A 20,796-nucleotide genomic window follows, 5' to 3' on the forward strand; every position below is an offset into this window, starting at 1 on the left:
TGGGGCTCGTGCCGGGGCACACCCGAATCTGGTGGCGGATCGATGGGGTCGGCCCGGAGACTTTATCGAAGAGAGCCAGTTCGCTCGTCAGGAATTGGTTGAATCTGGCTTCCTCTTCGTCCGTCCTGGTCGTCAGGCCCCCCTCTATGATCCCCACTCGGGGTGGTTGTAATCGCCGGAAGTTCCTCGGGGGTGGCGGCAGCGCAATCTGGAGCCGGGCCCAGAGGTCAACCCCGATGATAACTTCCGCGGTCAGGTTGGCCATCACGGTAAATTGGTGGCGGTACTTCTGCCGTCCCACCTCTACGTGGAGCCAAGTCCGACCGTATGTCGGACTGCCGGTCCCATCTGCCAGCGTGATTCGGCCGGCTTCCCCTCGTGGGAGATCTTCGTCTCGTAGCGATCGAATATCGATTAAGGACGTTTCGGCTCCAGAGTCAATTAGTGCCCTTAATGGGCGTTGCTGGTACTGGATGGTCAGGTATGGTCTTGGCTGATATTTTATACGGAGAGCCGGTCGTGGCGGCGCCACTCCCGGCCGCGGACTCGTTTCCCGCCGTGGGATGACATTGGCGGGTTAACACGCCGTCCTTGCCGCAGCGTGAACAGAATTTTACGGCTGATTGTCGGCAGGCTCGGCGATGATGTCCCGGCTGTTTGCACTTCCAGCAACACGTTTCACGGTATAGAAGAGCAGCGACCGTGGGGCCGGTAGTTCGTACCGGTCGCCCCTGTTCCTCGCGTTGCTGGACGATATCCTCGTACTGGCGAGCCAGTTGTCCCAAGTGGGCTACATCTCGGATCTCGTGTGCGCCTATGAACATTTTGTAGTCGACATCTAGGTTGTCATAGAGTAGCGGTATTGCGTTGTCCAGGTAATCGTCATCCCCGCTACGGCGCATCGTGAGCATGGCGGTCTCGTACTCACGGTATGCCTCCCCGGCGCGCTGGCGGCGCTCCAATATTTTTCGCCGCAGTTGCGCTCGGTATCTCGGCGGGAGGAAATGATTCCGGAAAGCGGCACAGAAGTCCTCCCATGTTGTCCAGGCGGCCCGGTGGTTTCGGTACCAGCGCAGCGGATCTCCGCGCAGGAGTTCCGGAATGCACCACAACAGCTGGGCGGTCGTGACTCCATAACATGTCCGGAGCTCGTCCACGCGTTCCAGGAAGTCCAGCGGTCCTTCCCGGAAAAACGGCAGTCCCATTTGTGGATGCACAGCATGGTCTGCGCATCGGTGGGGATCCTTACGGGGGGATCTATCCCTATGACAGAGCCCCCTCGGGAGGACTCTTCATCCGCCAACAGTGGGGCAGGGATGACCCGTCTTCGTGGCCCGGTCTCGAACATCGAGGGGTGGTCGTCCACGAACCTTCGCAGTCGGTGGCGCAGGTCGTCGATCGACCCCTCTATCTCGAGCCCGTGTTCCCCGAGAATTCGGGCGATCTCGGGTTTGCGTAGCTCTTGGATCCACGCCTTCGGCATTCTCTTCGCTGTGTTTCTTCTTCCTTTTTCTTCACCCTAGCCGACCGATTCTGGCAGGATCGCCATGTAACGATAACGCCCACGGGGTTCGGTGCGATCGGTCACCCCACCGTCGCGCCCGGCTCGCCGCTTCCGCGACGCCTCGCTCGCCGCCGCGTCGGTGCGTTACTCGGGTGAAGGGCTTTGTCGTAGGTTGCTTCTCGGAAGAAATGTGTGTTCAGCGTTTCTGTGTTAACAAGTTGGGTGCGTCCCGCAAGGCGCCCCGTTTATTTAAAAGACGTTCGATGCTATATAATATATATATATATTAGTGTATGTGGGCGGCTCGCTGGCCCGGTGTGGCGTCGGCGATGTCCGTTCCTTGGTGCCCGTGATTCCTGCGTAGCCGCAAGGGTGGTCCCCTATCCGCGGGATCAGAGGGGATGTTTCGCGGCCTCTTGGCGGTCCGACGTCCTCGGTCACGAGTCCTGTTGAGGGCGACTTACGCCAGCTGTTCTTTGGATAAGCGGGAGGTGGTTTATTCCGGGCAGCGTACCACGGTCACAAAGTCGGACAAGCACTGATAATTCCGCGGAACCTTCGCGATGCTTCGGAAATATTCTACGTCGGTGGCCAACGCTGCCGACACAGACGGACGAACACTTATCCTCGCGCACAGGAATTTAGAAATTAATCTACGTCGGTGGCTAATGGCTACCGACGCAGACGGGCAAGCACTTATGAATCGCGGAACGGCGGCGAACTGCTGCCGTTTGGTCGGAAACAGATACTTAGAAATATTCTGTGTCGGTGGCTAACTGCTGCCGACACAGACGGACGAGCACTTATATTCCGTGCACAAATACTTAGAAATATTCTGCGCCGGTGGTTAACTGCTGCCGACACAGACGGACGAGCACATATAAATCCGCGAACAGATACTTAGAAATATTCTGTGTCGGTGGCTAACTGCTGCCGACACAGACGGACGGGCACGGTAAATTCGCGAACAGATACTTAAATTATTCTGTGCCGGTGGCTAACTGCTGCCATCACAGACAGACGAGTATGGTAAATTCGCGAACAGAGACTTAGAAATATTCTGTGCCGGTGGCTAACTGCTGCCGACACAGACGGACGAATACGGTAAATTCGCGAACAGAGACTTAGAAATATTCTGTACCGGTGGCTAACTGCTGCCGATACAGACGGACGAATACGGTAAATTCGCGAACAGAGACTTAGAAATATTCTATGCCGGTGGCTAACTGCTGCCGATACAGACGGACGAATACGGTAAATTCGCGAACAAAGACTTAGAAATATTCTATGCCGGTGGCTAACTGCTGCTGACACAGACGGACGAATACGGTAAATTCGCGAATGGAGACTTAGAGATATTCTGTACCGGTGGCTAACTGCTGCCGACACAGACGGACAAGTACGGTAAAGTCGCGATGCCTGATCGGCCGACGAGGCTCGGCTGCCGGGTCTTGTAAAAGTTCCCGATGGTTCGGTACGGTGTGGAAGCTTTACTCACCGGCGGATGCCTTGCCTTCTCGTCGACTTCTCTTCACGATTCTCGCTGGAGCTCTCTTTGGTAGCTGATCTGGTGGACTCACTGTCTCTCACGGTCTGCCTCGATTTCTCGTCTAGAGCGGGTTTTATACCCTAAATTCCTCTCGACGATAGATGGCCGATAATCGGGGGATTAGTTCCCCCCCGATTTCCCGGAAAGTCGCGCATGCGATTTTCGCGAATTACTCCTTTCTGGGGGGACCGATCTTCCCCGACCGCTTCGCAGAATTCGGCTTTTTCCGGCGGTCTGGCGGGTTGCCGCGGCATAGGTGTTGCCGGGCGCTTAGCGATGATTTCTCGCGATCGTGTGACGATCGGTGGTCGCCGTCACACGATAGTAACGGGGGTAAAAAAAACTCGTTACAAAGTGAAACGACCTCCGTCGTTTCGGCTGGCCTGCCTTTCCGGACTAAACGGCCTGCCAGCCACCACGTTCCTGAGAAGCGTGGAGAGGCACTAGAGAATGCGCTGAGCTCGTGTCGCCCGAGAGATGACTCAGAGAGATTGCTCCAGGGCGACTAGTCAAGGCCTTGAAGACGCTTGGGCAGAAAGCTTAGAGTTCTCGAAGAAGCGACCTTGTCGCTTTTGAACGCATCAAGATCCTAGACGGATACTAGGCAAGAGAGAGTTCGCAAATCTCTCAAGGAGACGGCAACGCCGTTCCTAATAGCCGAGGTCTTCGACGGACGCTCGGAGATAGAGAGTTACTCGTTCCACACGGAGGCGATCGAAGTTCGCTCCTGAATCGTGGCAACGAGGTGAACTCTAAGCTAAAGTCGATTCACAATAAAGTCTCAACGCAGCAGGGTCTATTGTCACCGCGTTAACTCAGCAGAGTATAGATTGCGTTGGTTTGAATCTTGACTATGCGCGAAAAGTGCTCTAGGAGAGTCTAGAGAAAACGTCGGTAAAAACGGGCGCTATAAGTCGCACAAACCTAACACCAGGGATTGCCACAATCGGCGTTGGGCCATGCGAAGGCGCTGCGCCGGTCGTTGCGCTGGGTGATATACCCGGCCGGCGGATTTTTGCCTGCGGGTTGCGGAGTCGGGTGGCGCGCCTCGTAGCAGCCACAGCGGGAGCTACTCGCCGAACGAGACCGCTACGCCGACTTCGAGTAAGCCGGCGCCGGGAACCCATGCCGTCCGCCATGCGTGACAGGCGGGCTCCGCTCGCGTCTCTAGGACGGCACACTCACTCCTAAACAGTATTCCTTTTTTTTAATTTAATTTTAATTTTAATTTTATTATATCCTACTATTCCTACTATTTATTCGTTTAATGTTCTATTCACATCTGTTGCGTTTTCGTGCGCAACAGATAGCTTTTCGCAATGTAAAGAGTGACCGTGAAAATATCGATTTTCAAGGTCACTATATACAAAATACTTTGCTTTATTACATATATATATATGTGTCTTTCTCTCTCTCTCTCTCTCTCTCCCTCTCTCTCTCCCTCTCTCTCTCTCTCTCCCTCTCTCTCTCTCCCTCTCCCTCTCCCTCTCCCTCTCCCTCTCCCTCTCCCTCTCCCTCTCTCTCTCTCTCTCTCGTGTGTGTGTGTGTATACAGGGTGTTTGATAGCTGATCATGCAGACGAAAGTTGGAGATAGATTGGGTGTAGCCGAGAAGAAAAGTCATGTACCATAATGTCAAATTGGCAATAGTTATCGAGTTATTAATTAAAACATGTGAGCCAATGAGCGCGTAGAGAGCGGAGGCCGACCACAGTAAGCACATAGATATTTGATACAGGCGGAGTCAGCGAGTGACGATGGGCGAGCGCGCGCGGCGAGGGGCAACGTAAACAAGAGGCGAACGCGCGCGACGAGGAGCGAGCGAGCGCGAACGACAAGAGGCGAGCGAGTGCGACGAAGAGCGAGCGAGCGCGAACGACGAGGAGCGAGCGAGCTATAAGGAAAAAGCTATAAAGAAAAAGCTCGCTCGCTCCTCGTCACGCGCGATCGCCTCTTGTCGCTTACGTTGCCCCTCGTTGCACGCGCTTGCCTACCGTCACTCATTGACTCCGCCTGTATCAAATGTCTACGTGCTTACTGCGGCCGCCCTCCGCTCTCTACGCGCTCGTTGGCTCACATATTTTAATTAATAACTCGATAACTATTGCCAATTTGACATTATGGTACATGACTTTTCTTCTCGGCTACACCCAATCGATCTCCAACTTTCGTCTGCATGATCAGCTATCAAACACCCTGTATATGTGTGTGTTTATATATATGTGTTTATACTTACATAACTACACTATACACCAACGTCACATCATCTCCCATCGACGTTTCGCCTACGACTAACCTTCTGTGTCAGTTTCTGTTCATTTAATAAATCGCCACTTCCGTCCCTTCCAGGTATTAACGATTTTTACCTAATGGCTGTATCGCAAGTCATATATCAATGCTATAGAGATTGTTCATACGTGTTTCTAGTTTTTTACACTAGGGATGTTACTTTTAACTAGCGATCAGTGATTGGGTACATCACATTGGCCATAACGAAATGGACGTTTACAATTCGCGCTTGAACAGATGGTCCAGATAAAAGTTAACAATAATATCAAATTGTGATTGGATTTGAAGGGCCTGATTAAGTAGTTATCATATCATATTGTTCAAAATGATGGCGAGTGTAACAATTCCTCCAAATTTATCGCAATTAATAGTCTTGAATTATACCTGGATTCATAATACACTGTAGAAATAATGTGTTAAATTTAACATATTTCATGTGTCTCAAATCATCCACTCTTATTTATGTGTTAATTCAACATACAGCAAATATGTTAAAAAATAACACATAATATGAAAAAATTTACACAAAAATTTAACATTTGGATGCTGTCAAGAATCACAGTTTGTGTTAAATTGACATACAATGAATGTTACTTCAACATTTGGGAAAAGTAATGACCTATGATTTAATGAAATGAAAGTGTTAGATTGACATAATTTATGTGTTAAAAATTCAATCTTCACATACCAAAAACGTTAACATTATACATTTAACACATGATAACTATCATAATGAGGAAAGTAACACATTTTAGGTGTTGACTTCAACGTATAAAATATGTCATAGCAAGAATTCATGCATTTACATATAAATTGTGTTATTTTAATTGGAAATGTCATTTTGACACTTGAAAATAGTTAATCTTAATGTAACATAAGAAAGTCTGGGTAACACAATAATGATATGTTAAATTAACACACGACTGTATAAAACATTTAACACAAAACTTTCTACACACAAATAATTTTAACAAAAGTACGAAATGTTTTTAACTGTGTAAGTGCTTTTGAAATATCTAAAATTGGATCGAGTTGAGTTAATTTCACTATAATGGCTGCGTTCCGATATTTACTGCCAGCACTGACAATTTATAATATACGTGACACAAACTATGTATTTTCAGTACTGGCAGTGAATTTCGGAACGCAGCCAATATCCGTATACATATACTATAGTGGAACTAACTCAACTCGACCCAACCCTTTTTTTTTTTTGGTCACGCAGGGGAAATCCTCATGGATACCCCCGCCCTTTTGGGGAGGGCGGGGGTTATGTCGAACTCTTACCGGCTAAAACCTCTGCGGGGTGCCTACCGTTCGGACCGAAGTGGGGGGAGTCAGGGGACTCGACCCAACCCTGGACATTTCGGAAGCACCCAGTAGTTGATTATGGGTCTGTTCTTTTTAGCTGCACTGCTGAACTGGTGCAATAAGTTGGAGTGAGAAGAAGTATAGTTATCTCATTGGCTGCATTCAGAAGAACAAAATGATCAGTGAGCGCTTAGTGATTCTCGCTCCTGATTGCCAAATACTTCTGGGTCTATGAAGAATCTAAAAGAATGCTCCAGCCACAGACAATAATCATTAAGCGCTCACCGATCATTTTGTTCTGTTGAACGCAGCTATTCTAACTTATTGCACTAGTTCAACAGTACAGTCGCGGACATAAAAGTTGTCACTTTTTTTAATGACTTTTGGGACGCATCTTGACTTGAAAAAGATGAGAGCTGCTGCTCCGCCTGCACAGCACGCCTATGCAGTAACTCACAACGAAAGGCGAGAAATGAAATATACATGGTGTGACATAAGTATGTCAACAATCATTGTGTTCAGCGGAGAAAATCGCTCAGTGAGCGATTAGTGACTAAATAAATACGATTTCACTTAAAATTTAATATTCATACCTGTTTAATACCTTGCAAAAGACGCATTCCCATTTGAGTGCATTATGTATCTATCCCTCCGCTGCTGATTTTCCAAAATGTAAGAATTGGGTGCGTTCACGACACTCAACAGTTCAGCAACTGTTGAATAATTCGTTAACGTTATTGATCTGAATGTAAAGATCTAATAGTAAGGACCAGTAGTCACTAATAATCGCTCACTGAGCGGTTTTCTCTGCTGAACGCAATGGTTGCGTTCAGAAAAAATGAAAAACAGAAGAAAAAGAGCGCTCACTGAGCGCTTAGTAACTACTGATCCTTATTGTTAGATCCTTATATTCAGACCAATAACGTTAACGAATTATTCAACCGTTGTGTAACCGTTGTGTTTTCTGAATGCAGCCAATGATTGTTGACATTCTTATGTCATACCACGTATATTTCATTTCTCGCCTTTCGTTGTGAGTTACTGCGCAGGTTGGTCTGATTGGTTCATTCCCCTGGATTTGTTAAAGATCTGAAAGAATATTCCAATCACTGGCTACGTTCAGCAGAACAGAGTGATCAGTGAGCGCTTATACCCGTATCCATAGTCAGGCCTTATATTTGAGGTCTCCTTATATCCATCTTTAGATGCTGCACGGATTATTTTATTGGCTGCAGTCTGTAGTACAGACCATCTGATAGACCATCTGAAGATAAACTTAAGGAAGCCTTATGGGCCTTCTACAATAAGCTATTAGTCATAAGTTGTAACCAAATTGACCAACCATAATTGATTATTTAAATAACCTTGATTATTTAAATAATCGATTGTGGTTGGTCAATTTGGTTATAACTTATGACTAATAACTTATTGTAGAAGGTCCATTAACGATTATTCATTGGCCGCGTTCAGCAAAAAAAGTTGCTTATTAAGCGCTTAGCGATTATTATCTATGATTAGAGTATTCTTTTAGATCTTTAACAAATCTAGGGGAATGAACCAATCAGGAATGATAATCACTAAGCGTTTAGTAAACAGCTTTTTCTGCTGAACACGGCCATTGCGTTCAGCGGAGAAAACCGCTCAGTGAGCGATTAGTGATTATTGGTCCTTACTGTTAGATCCTTACATTCAGACCAATAATGTTGACGAATTATTCAACAGTTGCTCAACCGTTGAGTGTCGTGAACGCACCTATTCTTTTAGATTCTTCATAGACCCAGAAGTATTTGCTAATCAGGAGCGAGAATCATTAAGCGCTCACTGATTATTGGGTGCGTTCACGACACTCAACAGTTGTGCAACTGTTGAGTAATTCGTCAACGTTATTGGTCTGAATGTAAGGAACTAACAGTAAGGACCAATAGTCACTAATCGCTTACTGAGCGGTTTTCTCCGCTGAACACCTATTTTGTTCTGAATGCAGCCATAGATAATAATAACCAAGCGCTTATTCAACAGTTTTATAATGGAGAATTCAATTCTCCATTGGAAAGCTGTTCTCCTATTGGATGTCGGACGTCGTAGGTCCGGACGTACGGACATCGGACGCAGTGTGAATTCTCCATTATTAAGCAGTTTTTCTGCTGAACGCGGCCATTATTTTCTGGAAAGCAAAAAGTACATGTTGTATATCAAACATATGAGTTGCAACAATATAAAGGCATTACTTTTATGTTTTGAGAAGCAAATTTTATAAACATCGAGTCAATAGTGTAATCTCATAAAAATATGAGTTCGCATATATATCGTGAAACATGTTAAACGTAATTTCAATATTAAACGAAATTGATAAAAGTGATAAGAAAGTGGTGTTCTCGGTGATTTATCTCATGTGGAAATTTAACCTAAAACACTCATAGGTGTAAACATTCATGTATTGAATAATTCACATGAATAGCTCGAGTTATTTTCTATATTGATTAACCGTTTGACTGCTAAGCAATTCTTGCAAGAACGCACGAAAACTGCGGGACATATTTTGACTTGATGTCGTCAAATAAAACACTCTCATTTAGACAAATATCAATCAATTTTAATAATTCTTTTCGTATTATAAAGAAACAATATTAATTGTGATTGTGAATAAGAAAAAATAAACATTAAATTGTTTTTTTTCTTTGAAAATTAAAATTTATAAAAAGATAACTTAAAGTTTATTGATCTTCTCTGAATGATCAGCACGTAAAGGATCATTTTGATTAGGGGAAGATCACTGACTCTTACATGAAAAATTTATGTATAACAACTATGTTTTGCCGCACAAATAGCGTGAAGGTCTTTTTTACAACAAGCGCAAATAAGGCGGGATCGCTTGATCCCGCTCCTTCTGTTGCTACACACCGCACATTGTCGTAAGTTACGTCCCGGTAATTTTTCAAGCGCAAATTTTTTGGTTGATGAAGATGGTTGTGTTGACACGCTATTTTTATGATTCATCCACTCCTTTTCGATATCGTCAATAATTTTTGATGTGGTCCAGGAGTCTCGAAAAAATTATTTGTTGCTTTGGAAAACACATTTGTCGGAGGAATATTCGTAAAAGTTGGTGTTTCTTCTGTTTCTGAAGATGAGGATGAGATAGAAGACTCACTTTCAATCCTCAGTCTTTTTCTTTGATGAATTATAATAATACTATCATCACTACTTGTGTCTGTTCTTTCACCATCCTCAGAATCACTAGCAATCGAATCAACGTCCGAAATAATAGCCCGTGACATGGTTATTTTTTAAAAATAATATATAAAAACGGTAAAAAGTTATTTTAGAATGCACTCGTGTTACAAAGTATGCGTGAGGTCAGACTACATTCACTTCCACGGAGTAACAAAGACACACTGCAAAAGCGCTGCGTTGCGGTTTTCGAGACAAATGAACGCAGCGCTTTTGCGCCGCGTAGCAGTGAAACGGTTAAATCCCATATAGCACAAAAGTTGCAGCAACACTGCTGCAACTTTTTGTGCTGTATTCTTTTTTTTACTTTTTATGCTTTTTGCTTAAGCATCATATTTTGTTGTATGGAAAATATATTTTATGTAATGGTTTATACCTCACTTCTTTTTTATTTTATTTTTTAAAAATTAATATTATCTTTATAGTCATTTTTTATAACAGTAACATGTTTCAAGTTATATATAAAATTTTAAATAATAAATAAAATTTTATGATTATATTTACCTTATTCTGTGTGTTCATTTTGTTTCTGCCAATTTATTTACCCTTTCTTAATATTGAAAATATCCAAACCTGCAATCCCTGATGTTATAATCCTAGACATTCCACAATATTGTAGATATTTCTTCTTTTTGTTTACCTGTAAACTGGCAAAAAATGTATTAAACTAAAAAAAATCCAAACAAATCATTAAAAAGGTTATAATTAACATCAAATCCAGGATTCAGAATCCAGCAAGCAGAATTCAACAAGCAATGTAATGTTAACGGTTTATTAACAAATTGACGATTTTGCAAAATTTATTTTATAAATTTACCTGTTTCGAATCGTTACTATTCTTTATATTATATTTTGTATTTTTTGTATTTTTTCAATAATATAATAATAATAAATAAATAATTCACCAATGGATCAATTCAGGATTATATCAGCTTGTACTATCCATATTCTCCACTGTTCGGGAATGCAGCCGATCCTGCATGGCGGGCGGTCTGGCTTCCCGGCGCCGGTGTTCTCGCAGTCGACGAGGCGCACGGTCTCTCGCAGGTGAGTGCGAGACCGTCCCGCCGTCGCCCGCGCCTAGCGAGTAGCTCGCCCCGACGCTGCTATGAGGCACGCCTCACCAGTCCGTGACTCGCGGGCAAGAATCCGCCGGCCGGGTATATCACCCAGCGCAACGGCCGGCGCGGGGCCTTCGCATGGCCCAACGCCGATTGTGGCAATCCCTGGTGTCTGGTCTGTGCGACTTGTAGCGCCCGTCTTTACCGACGTTCTCTCTAGGCTTTCCAAAAGCAGTTTTCGTGCATAGTAGAGATTCAAACCAACGCACTCTACACTCTGCTGAGTTGACTGCGGTGCTAATATACCCTGCTGGGTTGAGGCTTTATAGTGAGAATCCACTTTAGCTTTGAGTTCGCCTCGTTGCCACGATTCAGGAGCGAACTCGATCGCCTCTCTTTCCGAACGTCCGTCGAAGACCTCGGCTGTTGGGAACGGCGTTGCCGTCTCCTTGAGAGATTTGCGAACTCTCTTGCCAAGTATCCATCTAGGATCTTGGTGCGTTCAAAAGCGACGTGGTTGCTTCTTCGAGAACTCTGAGCTCTCTGTCCAAGCGTCTTCAAGGCCTTGGCTAGTCGCCCCGGAGCAACTGAGTCGCCTCTCGCGTGACACGAGCTCAGCACTTTCTCTTGTCGCTTAGCATCTCCACGCTTCTCAGGAACGTGGCAGCTTGCAGGCTGTTTAGTCCGGAAGGGCAGGCCATCCGAAACGACGGAGGTCGTTTCATTCAAACGCTCGTGGACGTATTTGTCACGAGTGTTCCTCAGGTTTCTCCCGTTACGAAAATATTGAATTATACACTCAAATATTGAATATCTATACTCAATTATAAATATCATGCTGGTTATTTCGGTGCGATAACAACTTAAAAGGAATTGTCAATAAATTTACATAGGAATGCAACGTCACAATCAACGGTTCAATGTAAGTTAACATAAATTCAGGTTTTGTCATATCGTCTGCATTGTGTCGAGAATATGCATTTATTTATCGAGAAATATCTTGATGAAAATATGGAACGTTCTATATTACACATGACGGAATTAGTTAATAAATTGATAAATATATAGAGTGTATAAAAGCTAACGAATTGCCATAATTTCAGACATTTCATTTCAAAAGCAGCATCTATAGGTAGAATGTCCAACACAGCAATATGAAAAAAAGAACATTTAGAGACAGAAACTATCAATGTTGTTGAAAGCTATGTTATTCGGAAGTGGCTCTCAATTGAAGAAGTGAAGGAAGTCGTGAGAAACGTGCTGAACTATGAAGTGAATTCTATTGAATATAGTATTCCGACCTAAGTTTCCGACCGATCTCGGTTCTCATTACTATCTAACTGTGACAGCTTCGACGAGGAAGAAAAAGGTCACTCTGCCATTCTTCAATAAGACTGTCGACCAAGTCGAATATGTGATAAATATCGGCTTCTTCAAGTAAGAGACGATGTTCCAGAACACCTTAATGCCAATATTCTGCGAGGAGCATCGTGGAGAACCATGGGCGCCTGTGTGCTACAAAATAAAGGAGAACTTATTGATCTTCGAAATACTGAACGACAAAAGTTATATAATATGAGATAAGCTATTTAACAAAACGCTCGTGCGGGTCTCAGCACTATCGCGCATTTTACACACCGCTTCCTTGATAGCAGAAGCGCGTCTTAGCTCACCGCTCAATCGATTGTATCCTGACGTTTTTTCGAAGAGAGTCTTTGACCAAGGCGATAGGATACGAGAATAGTTCGATGCGGGTGTCGATGTCAACACAACTGTGACTGAACGTCTAGGATACAATTCTGATCTAATACATGCGGCTTGTGAGCACATAATTGACGCCTTGATACCATTCTGTAGTTGGGCAGATCCAAACTTTCCTTCCTTCCTTCAATATATGGCTCTGGGCTTGTAAGAGTAAGCCCCTACGCCGTTCTTCTAGATCCGAACCTTCGAGGTTAAGAATCTTCAGGCCGATTTCTCTCAGTTCAGTTCAGTTCAATATATGGCTCCGGACAAATTGGGGTACGTCCATACGCTATTCTCCAGATCAATTCAATATACAGGCTTTATATAACTTGGCTAGTGACTTTGAGAAATCTAGCTATCTCTGCAAATATGGAGATATTGTCGGTATAAAAGGCGGCTTCATATAAATTGCTTGTGGCAAAAGAACAATCCAAATAAAATAGTCGCAAGAGTAGCAAATCTGATTCTTTGCTGTATCTGTATCTCATCTAAAAAGGATGTGCTCCAAACTCCTATGTTGGCATCTACATGGGCAGGACTCGTCGTTGACGATGTTTTTACTGAGTAGGTGGTCACCAGTGGAAATGTGGAACGACCTGAGCCTGGCTATTAGGGTAAGGGTGTTCCTATCAGTGTTCTGGAAACCTTTGAACCGGGGTCCCCGAAGGATATGTAAAGAATGTTTCTTGTATCTGGTTCCTTTGTATAAGAATTCTTGTTCTAATTCCTGAATTGCGCCGTTGAGGTAATAATCGTGATGGTCGAGAATGGCGTCTTCATGAAATCTGGAGCAGTAATCGTTGGACGGCGGTTCCGTACTGATAGCTCCTAGTAATAAGTGTTTGTGATAATTTAGATAAGTTTTTATCCCGAGTAAAAATAATTATGTCATCCGCGTAAGCTAAGATGTGCGTGTTCTTGTTAAGATTAAGATGTATTTTAGAAATATAGATATCGAATAACAAGGGGCTCAAAACAAAGCCCTGCGGGATGCTCTTCGAACCCTTCCTGGTGCCCAAAGATCGGCCGTTGTAGTAGCCTGTAACTATTCTTTTTAGAAGGATAAAAGATATAAACTGAATAATTTTGCGAGGAATATCTAAATCTATAATCATGCAGATTAATTTAAAAGGGTTAACATTCGAAAGCGCCTTCAATGTCAATGAAGATAGCGCCCACCTTTAAGCCTAATTTGAATGCGTCCTTAATAAAGTATTTAAGCTTTAAGACACTATTAGCATAAGATCTCCCACGATGAAAACCGTTTTGATATGTCGGTAAGGTATTTAGAGATTCCAGCCACCACTCAAGTCTGCCTTTAATGATTTTTCTAACAATTTAAATAAGGTATTAGCCAAAGAAATTGGTCGGAGTTTATCCGAGTTTTGTTTTGGTAAAAAGACCATAAAATACTTATTCCAGGCGTCTGGAAACTTCCCATGTCGTAATAGCGAATTAAAAATGATTCTAATGATATGGAAAACATTAGGAGGGAGATGTGAAAGGATGTTATAGCTAATAAGATTCGGACTTGGGGCGGTTTTTTCTTCAGTACCTTCAGTAATGTTTGTTCGAATTCTTCAGGAGAAATATCTTCCTGAAAGACCTTTATGTTTGACCTCGCTGAATTAATGTTAGAAAAATTGTTAGGGATAGCTGAATTGGGATTGTTTTCTAAAAACGATAGAGACATATTACAATTAGGTTGTTCAGCAACCGCATTACAGAAAGCGTTCTCCGCGATAGTTAGCTTCTCTTGAGAAAATTCAGAGAAGGCCTTTCTAACCGACTTTTTGTTTTTGAAAGCGGCGATCGTATTCCATGTCTTTTTGACATCCGAGTTTTTGTTTAAGGATTCGCAGAAGGCTTGATATTTAGATTTTTTAATTTTACGAAGTTGCTTATGAATGATTTTACATATTTGATTGTAAGATTCTAAATTTTGTAAAGATGGGTTCTTTTTGTAAGCATGGAAAGCCTCAATCTTACTCTGAAAAATTTGCTTACATTCCGAGTCCCACCAAGGGGAAGGGGGCCTTCTAGAAGGTGTACTGTTGGTATCTATGAGAGCACCAGAGTCCAGAAGAGCAGTTTCAATGTGCCTGGTTAGATCGTTATATTTCTGCACTGGGTCCGAGGAATTTGTCCAAGAGGAGACTTCTTCGGGTGTAGAAGGAAGGTGAGCACTAAGAGCAGAATGAAAAGAATTCCAGTTAATTTTGGATAAATTAAAATGTGGTTTACAAATAAATTTGTCTGGAATCAACTCAGTAAGATTGATAATGATAGGGAAATGATCACTGCTGTGTGAAGACGAAAGGACATTCCATGATAAGGAGATCATGAGACTAGGAGAAATTAATGAGATATCTAAGGCACTGTTATGTAGAAGATCTTTAGAGTGCCAAGTAGGAGAGCCATCATTTAAAATGACAAGGTTTGAATTTGAAATAGCTTCGGCAAGACAAAAGCCATTGCAGGAAGCTTGAGGAGTATTTAAGCACCAAAGCGGATGTTTAAAGTTAAAATCACCCAAGACTATTATGTTAGAGTATTGATCGCAAAAAACAAAGAATCGATCCCAGAAGGAAGTATTCCTGTTTAAAGCGGGGTTATTAGGGGGATTGTAAATGGATATGAGGATGATTTGCTTATTGTTAAAGGTGAATTCTATGATGCAAATATTAACATTATGATTATGGCTAAGGAAAATAAGAGGGTGATTATTAATAACCGAGAATTTAATGTTTTTCAGGACAGTAATGGCTGAACCTCCTCTGAGTTCCTCTCTGTTGTCAGCGACAAGATTGTAGTTAGGTATTGAAAAGTGATCCGAGTCTTTAAGCCACGTCTCAGATAAACAAATAAAAGAAGGGAGTTGAGGTAACGAGTCAATTAAAGAAGCAAGGTCTCCAATCCTTGCCTTTATAGATCTGCAGTTCCATTGAATCGCAGAGGTAATTAGTTGGTTAGATTGAGAGGGAATGTTCCCAGAATTAATGATATATTAGGTGCGCAACTAAGTTCTCGCTGTTTTTTTGATGAAAATGCAACTTTATTGTGAAAAAATGGTTACAAATGAATCATTCAAAATATTGCCCATCGCTAGCGACAACTTTTTCCCATCTTTCTGGCAGAGCTCGAATACCGTCACGGTAGAAGTGTTCGTCTTTTGAGGCTATCCACGAATCAAGCCATTTTGAGATGTCTTCATATGAGCGGAACTGCTGATTAGCCAGACCATGTGCCATCGAACGGAACAAGTAATAATCGGACGGCGCAATATCTGGGGAATATGGCGGGGGGGGTAGGACTTCCCATTTGAGCGTTTCTAAATAGGTTTGGCAACGTGAGGCCGAGCGTTGTCATGCTGTAGAATCACTTTTTCGTGCCTCTGCTCGTATTGTGGCCGCTTTTCGCGCAGAGCTCGGCTCAATCGCATCAATTGAGTTCGATACCGTTCCCCAGTGATGGTTTCGTTCGGTTTTAACAGCTCATAATAAATAACACCGCCCTGGTCCCACCAAATACACAGCAAAACCTTCGCAGCGTGAATATTCGGCCGAGCCGACGACGTAGAAGCATGACCGGGCAGTCCCCATGATTTTGTTCTCTTTGGGTTGCTGTAATGAATCCATTTTTCATCACCCGTAACGATGCGATGAAGAAAACCCTTCCTTTTTTGCCGCTGGAGCAGTTGTTCACAGGCGAAAAAACGACGCTCAACGTCTCTTGGCTTCAAATCATAAGAAACCCAAGTTCCTTGTTTTTTAATCATTCCCAACGCATGCAATCGCTTGGAAATGGCTTGGCGGGTAACTCCTAATGCTGAAGCAAGCTCTTTTTGCGTTTGGCACGGATCCTCATCGAGCAATGCCTCCAATTCAGCGTCTTCGAAGGTTTTTGGCCTTCCTTCACGCGAACGGTCGTCAACATCGAAATCATCGTCTTTGAAGCGACGGAACCAATCACGGCACGTTGTTTCACTTAGAGCAGCATCTCCGTAAACTTTTTGGAGTTCTCGATGTGCTTCAGCCGCCGTTTTCTTTCGCCGAATGAAAGAAGAAAAGCAACACTTCCCGCAAATGACGATTATTTGGCACAAAATCAGACATTTTCACACAACCAAAAGTATATGACGCAAAATCACTAATGTGTCAAAGCGGTTTGTTTACTATATGTCTAAGCTTGGTTCATGACGTTTTGGTTATGTCACAATCGACCAGCACTTACTACTGGAGCCATCTCTTGAAAAACAGCGGGAACTTAGTTGCGTACTTAATATTTTATTTAGATACTGGCATCGTTAAACTTTTTTGCAGCAGGATCTTATCAGAGAAGAGTTGGTCAGGATTTTTTAACGTGCATGTCACAAACATCATTAAGCCGCTCTCTTCATGCAACTGTCAATGCTCTGAATTATGTGATGGATAATTGGATTCGTTTTCCAGTAACTACTGACAGAATTGAAGAAATCAAACAAGGGTAATAATTAGTAATTCTGTGATGTGTATTTATATAAAATCAATTAAATATTAACTTTTAATCAGGTTTTTATATCATAATTTTATTTATTATATATAACAACATTCAATATAAGTTATAATAGGTTTTGAAAGATGGAGATATTCTTTTAAAATAATTACTTTTTTCTTTCAGATTTTTCAGAAACAGTGGTTTTCCAGGAGTAATTGGAACAATCGATGGGACACATATTGCCATTTTTCCACCCAAAGCTGAAAGAGAATATTTATTTATTAATAGGAAGTTATACCATTCGCTAAATGTATTAGTTGTAGGTATATAAGTATTTTGTCATACTGAAATATTGAAATATATACAAGGCATTAAAAAAACACTCAGCATTCATATGGTAGATCATACACACCATACTGAGTAAAAACCTGTAGTGTGTGTAAAAAATATAGATCAAGACTAATGTATACAAATATTAATATCTCCAACGATTTAGTTTTTAGTCCGACTTATATTTACTAAGACTTTTATTCAGTATGATGTGTATGATGTGTACTATCTACTATACAAATGTTGAATGCTTTTTTTTGTTAACACTGTATAAAAAATATACAATACTGATAATACAATAATAATAAATTACTAAATAATTGATGTGATTTCAGATTTGTGATTCTAAGTGCGAAATTCTTGCTGTAAATAGTGCCCATGGTGGCCGAACACATGATGCTCGAGTATTACGATCATCCAGAATATTTGCTCATTTGGAACGGAGATACAGAGAAGGTGAAATAGATTCCTGGCTTCTAGGCAAATAATTATATAGCCCAATAATAATATTGATATTCAGAAACAGTCGTGTTCATGTTTCACTGAATTTTTTTTTAAATATTAATAATTTTTTCTTTAATTTTGCATCTATAAAACCAAAAACTTGATAATATACTTGGTAATAAAAACATTGTACGTTTTAGGTGATTCCGCATACTCTCTTCTACTTTTTTTGCTGACTCCAAAATTAAATCAAGCAGAAGGAACTCCAGGCGCAAGGTATACAGATCACCATGTTCGAACTCATGTAGCTATAGAGCGTTTCGGCATTCTCAAAGGTCGCTGGCGTTGCTTACGGAAGGAACGAGCATTACATTATCGTCCACAATTCGCTGGTAATCTCACTTTTTAATATCTTTTATTATTTTATAGTTTTCTTCATGATAAAGTGTTATTTGACTTCTTGTTATTTTAAATGTAAGTTTAAAGTTGTTATTTCATAATTTTACTAGTTGCAATATATATTGATGGAATATTTTTTGTCACACAGCTCTTATTATCAATGCTTGTTGCGTTCTGCATAATATGGCAATTAGATGAGGAATTGTTAATGACGAAGTATATTTGGATGAACAAGATGTTATACCACCGATTGCCATATGAGGGTATTAATGAAGAACGTGGAGAACAAACTTGAGATCGAGTGATCCGGTGGTATTTTACCAATTAACAAACCTTTTATTTAACTACAAGGTCGATTATGGTCAAATAATAATTATAATTGTTCTTCCTTGAGAAACAATATTAAATTATTAAATTATATTTAATATTAAATTATAAAAGAAATATTTGTAAATATTATTGTAACAGAAAATATATATTTATTTTTATGTAAAAATATACGTTATTTTTATTCTATATATTGTGGAACAATGGATCGAGTAACATTTGTTAATTCATCCACTTTGTCAAGCAACGATATCAGGAACGTAGTATTTTCTTGGTGAGCTTTTTTTTTAAATTCTAATTTTTTAGCTATGGCCAATTTTTCCTGTTTCAATTGCAATATTTGTTTCTGAATATTGCTATGATCCGAAGTGTATTGCTCGAATAAGTTTTTTACATTCTGCTTTATTTTTTTGTTACCAGTATCTGAAAAAATTAGTTTAATAATATTATAATATTAACATCATGTTTCTTATAATAATAAAATATCAGTTAAATGAAATATTGTTGATATCACACAAGAAAGGACTTGTTATTAGTTAGTTAATTTCAATTACTTTCGTCATCAGAATATTTTTTGTTTTTTGCTGATATTGCTTTGGAGTTGTATTTCTTTAGGAGCCATGTATTTCTTTAGGAGTCTGTTCTTGTATATTTTCTACAGAAGTGAGTACATTGGAAGATATTTGAAATGGAGCAAAATATTCGTATTATATATACTGCTTTGCAAGGAATAAATCTGCATACCATGTAGAAAAGAAACATTATTTGGCGTCACTTACAGTGCTGGACAATATAAATCATACACCTTTTAACTATTTGAATTTGTTAGTGTAACTATTCTTACAACAAGCAAATTGATTATGAGATATAGGAAAATCAAAGCATTTTAAAGTATTTAAATAAAGGAAATGTGAAATAATAAAAATTGTGTTCAATTTGTTTGCAAATAATTTATTACTCAATATTGGTGCGTTGTGCCCTGGACAAAATAAATCATACACTTATAGAAAAAAGTAGTCACGAACAAAGAACATTAATTCTAATGGTGCTTAGTACTTGGTGTTGCCGCCTTTAGTTTTTAATACTGCTTCCAGTCGGCGAGGCATACTCTCAACTAATTTTTTCATATATTCAGGATCAATATCCTCCCAAGCTTTCTGAATTGCTGCATAGTACGATGTCTTGTCAGTTACGTTCGTTTTATCCACGTTCCTATCTAAATAAGCCCACAGATTTTCAATGGGGTTTAAGTCTGGTGATTGTGGCGGCCATTCGAGCAGTTTTATTTTATTAGATTTAAAAAAGGCAATAGTTTTTTTCGCTTTATGCTTCGGATCATTATTTTGCTGGAAGATAAAGTTAGTTTCTAAATCTAATTTCAAAAGAGTTTCTTCCAAATTCTCGCACAATATATCAATATATCTTTCTGCCGTCATAATGCCTTCAATTCGAGCCAAATTACCGATACCAGACCATGCAAATCATCCCCATACCATGATATTACCGCCTCCATGTTTTACAGTCTTCTGAACATTTATTTCTTTGAGACCCTCACCAGATTTTCGCCATACTCTAGACCGTCGTTTTTGTCCGAATAACTCAAACTCTCATCAGACCACAATACTGTTTTCCAAAAACTTAGAGGCATATTCGCGTACTTCGTGGCAAACTCGAATCACTTTTTCTTATTTAATTTATTGATGAAAGGACGTTTTGACGCGAACACACTTTTTAGTCTAGATTCCCTAAGTCTACGACGCACAGTTCTACTGCTGACAGTCAGGTTCATCGATTCCACAATGTTTCGCGATGATAGCTTCGGATTTTGTTTTACCATTCTAACGATTCTGGTGTCATCACGAAAAGTTGTAGCCCGTTTTCGACCTTTTCCGGAATAGTTTGCCACAATCCCATGTGTTTCATATTTTTTCCAGATGTGCTGCACTGCTCCGACAGAAATCACGTATTTATTAGCAATTTTTCTAAAAGAATTACCATTCTGTCGGTCGCGAATGATTAAATTTCGGATATCAAGAGAAATTTGCTTCTGTGACATTGTTCTTGGTTGTCACAATTATTACTGCTTCACCGAACACATAAACTCTAGTCATATATACAATGTAAACAAAC

The 20,796-nt window shown here is 41.2% G+C and overlaps 1 pseudogene; it reads left to right on the forward strand.

Moving 5' to 3' along the window:
- Positions 1-1,004: 1,004 nt before the first annotated feature.
- On the forward strand, positions 1,005-18,667 carry LOC109504250 (putative nuclease HARBI1; annotated as a pseudogene).
- The last annotated feature ends 2,129 nt before the right edge of the window (positions 18,668-20,796 follow it).

Source organism: Harpegnathos saltator, unplaced genomic scaffold (assembly GCF_003227715.2).
Source record: "Harpegnathos saltator strain DR-91 unplaced genomic scaffold, Hsal_v8.6 scaffold320, whole genome shotgun sequence".
NCBI classification, from domain to species: domain Eukaryota; kingdom Metazoa; phylum Arthropoda; class Insecta; order Hymenoptera; family Formicidae; genus Harpegnathos; species Harpegnathos saltator.